Below are 3,544 nucleotides of genomic sequence, written 5' to 3'. Positions count from 1 at the left end.
CCTTATAGGCCTACTTTTACATGATGGTCCAGGATGTAGATTGGTTAATTGTTCAGGCAGCGGAAAAAGTTCTTTTTCTTCCAACGAATTATTAGAAAATTTAATTTTTTTTAGTTTAACTATTTTTTTAGCCTGCCTATTGGTAAGTTTTTCATACTGATATGTCTTTTCATACTGAAGTCTTTTCAAAGATATTTGATTATTGAAGCATGTCTGATTTATAACACCGATTGTCTACTAAGCTTCAAACTTTTGGTTTTCTATTTTTGGTTTTTGAATTGTTGTAATCCCTTGTTAAAATATATGCAAATGTTTTTGCAATTACCAGATTTTTGCTCGTTAAAGGATAGAGTAGCGTGAAAGGCTAGTCTATGCAGAAGAATTTCTTTCCTTGGCGTTTTCCCTATTATACTTTCTTTCATACCCTGCCTGGTTTCGTCATTAGCCTTGCTAACATCTAATAGTCTCTCTCTAGGTGTCCCTTTCAGTCTGATCGTACGGATTATAACCGTAAGCCTGCCAGAATGGGAAGCATCGTGTGTTGCATCCAAAATCAAAGGATTCAATTTTAAATCCAAGACTTTGGTGAGAATCTTTTCCCTGACTTTGGGTGAAAACATATAAATGAACTCGTTCTGTGAAAATGAACATATATAGGTAAATTGGTATGGTCTATTTTGGGTATCAAGAGCAGTAACATATCTCGTTAGAAGTTGAAGAATTTGAACCAAGTTGCCATTTGTTTCTTCAGTTCTCTTAAAGGTAATGCCTTGTCTTGCTAGGGTCCTTGCAACGTCCAAAAATTTTCACAATCTCTCCGTTTGTCTCTTCATTGTTTTTTGCTTCGAAACCTTAGTGTGGGTCATTTCATCAAGTGGAAAATCCACATGACCGCTATTATTGATGAAGAGACAAAAATCAGACAAAGTTGCTTTAGGTGACTAGAAAGAGAAATTGCTTACCAGTTTTCCTTTCTTTGCCTTTAATTGGTTCTTCATTTTGTGCCATTGACGATGAGCGTTTTCCATCCAAACTTGTTTTGATCAGGTCTTTTCTTGATCCACTGGAGAAAAGGAAACACATGAAGGGAGAAGAATAATTCTTGATATTGTATTCCGAGAACTGGTAATCCTCGTGCCATCTCAGATGAAAACATGCCCTATTTGTTGTTGAAATTTACGTTTCAAGTGGGACTAAACTCAGTTTTGGTTGATTAGGACTACATGAAATAAGGTAACCTTTCGTTTTAACTTCTTTATTCCTAGAGCCTTGTGAATTATATTTTCAAAATAGTCACTGTAGCTTTCGACAACAACTCAACTAACATTTGAAATGTTAAGAAGTTTTTAAGTGCAATTACCTCATTACATAGCTCAAACACAGGAGAAGATGTAGATTCTGTTTCTACCAAAATATCTCTAGAATTCAACATAGATTTTACTTGGACATTTTTAACACTGGCATTGGAACCAGCAACTACTGATATAAGGTTAGCAACAAATGTAAAAATACCTTGTGTGTTCTTTGATCAAAGTTGTCTTGCCCAATATTTGACTACTTATCATCATTTCTGTTGATTGATGGCCTGACATAAAAATTACTACAAAGAGCCAGAGGCACATATTTAGAATAATTTTTTATCTAATTTCTGTTTGTTAGAAGTTTCTACATTACTCATTACTTTCGTCCTAGACAAAAACTTATCTCCTGACTGAAAAAGCTATCCAAACTCTTGAAAAACACTCCGGTTCTGGGGAACAAAGTCTGAGTGCATACCCAAATCTTGCGTGTCCTTCTCAAGTGTTGTATCCGTTTCAATCTTGTTTTGTAATCGAGTTATTTCAATTTCCTGGATGCATTAATTTTGAAATTGTCTCGTGATCCTCCTTTCGTTTAAATTCTGAATACTTCTCTAATATGTTGGAAAATTTCCTGCCTTCTTTTCCACTAGTAATCAAAGTTCGACCTACACTTCGTACAGGTAATGCTAGTTTGGGTTTATTAATACTATCTAATCAGGCTCCAATCAAATTTTTCCCAAACTATTGAAAGATCCGACAGAAATAAACTAGATCCGACTTTAAACAGTTTTTTAAGGCAAGCTGCTAGGCTACCAGTCCAGTGTGTTTAAACCTGGTTTAATTTAAACTGGTGGTCATCAACCTTTAGAAGTTGATGAACCACTAAATGTATCATCTTTTATTAGGTGGACCACTAATATGGATTTGAGGCAAAAAAATTATGCAAATACATCCACACATGATAATCAGAAAAGATTTAATGTAGTAAATAGGAGATATACACAAAGGTAAAAACTGTATTTTATAGAAGGTGTTGTCGTAGAAACTTCACAACAGGCTCATTTTATTGGAAATTCGAAGGGCTAGTACCCTTTTCAATAGTCAAACCCCCAACCCCGCCCATAATTCCCCCAAACACATCCAATCGAAATTTTGAGATAACCATTTTGTTCAGCGTAGTTGATTTTTTTGATAGAAATTTTATGTTTTTGAGGAGGACACTCACCCAAACCCTCAGTGCAAGGGTTCTAAGCTATAGCCTGGGACCATATAAGGTTTTTATAGATTGCGTTGTCGTAGAAACTTAAAAAAAAGCTCATTCGATTGGAAATTCAAAGGGCTAGTATCCTTTTTAATACTCGAAGGTGATTGGTGGGCGTTTTCATAGAAATTTCAAAAAAAGCTATTTTGATTGGAAATTCAAAGAGCTAGTGCCCTTTTTAATAGTCGAAAGTGATTGGAGGGCAACTAGACCCCCCACGCCCATCATTCCCCCATACACATCCCATAAAAATTTTTAGAGAGCCATTTTGTTCAGCAGAGTTGATTTCCAGATCGAAAAAATATTTTAGAGGAGGAAACTCCCTCACAACCCTCGGGGCAAGGAATACCCCCAGGGCAAGGATTATAAGTTATGTTCTTTGGGCATGTAAGGTTTTTATCGAAATCTTTGTCGTAGAAACTTTTAAAACGGCTAATTCGATTTGAAATTAAAAGGGATAGTACCCTTTTTAGCAGTCGAAAGTGATTTGAAGGCAACTAACCCCCCTCTCACACCCACCTTTTCCCCAAACACATCCAATCTAAATTTTTAGATAGCCATTTTTTCTATTTTGTTGAAAGTTCTGGAAATTAGGTCTTTCAGGATGACAATCCCTCCCCCAGAGCCCTCAGGGCACGAGTTGTAAGTTACGCCCTGGGCCTATAAGGTTTTTATTGAAAGCATTGTCGTAGAAACTTCAATATGATTCATTCAATTGGAAATTAAAAGGGCTAGTGCCTTTTTTAATAGTTGAAATTGATTAGATAGCGACTAACGCCCCTCTCACGCCCACCACTTTTCAAAAACACATCCAATCAAAATTTTGAGATATCCATTTTGTTTAACGTTGTTGAACGTTCTGGAAATTAGGTCTTCTAGGATGATAACCCCCTCAGAGCCCTCGCTGCAAGGGTTGTAAGTTATGCCCTGGGGGATATAAGGTTTACATAGAAAGTAGTTGTATAAATCATTTTATATGGCA

The 3,544-nt window shown here is 36.1% G+C and overlaps 1 long non-coding RNA gene across 1 annotated transcript in view; it reads left to right on the top strand.

Moving 5' to 3' along the window:
• The first annotated feature begins 1,099 nt into the window (after positions 1–1,099).
• LOC148943149 (uncharacterized) overlaps positions 1,100–3,544 on the top strand; it is a 389,369-nt gene continuing 386,924 nt past the window's right edge. Inside the window, exon 1 of the long non-coding RNA XR_016143115.1 lies at positions 1,100–1,233. This is a non-coding gene — a long non-coding RNA (uncharacterized LOC148943149). The remainder of the gene's footprint in view (positions 1,234–3,544) is intronic.

The sequence above is a fragment of the Artemia sp. Qi Xiang Cuo genome, chromosome 16 (assembly GCF_049724085.1).
Source record: "Artemia sp. Qi Xiang Cuo chromosome 16, ASM4972408v1, whole genome shotgun sequence".
NCBI lineage: Eukaryota > Metazoa > Arthropoda > Branchiopoda > Anostraca > Artemiidae > Artemia > Artemia sp. Qi Xiang Cuo.
This window is presented reverse-complemented; position numbering and strand designations above follow the sequence as displayed.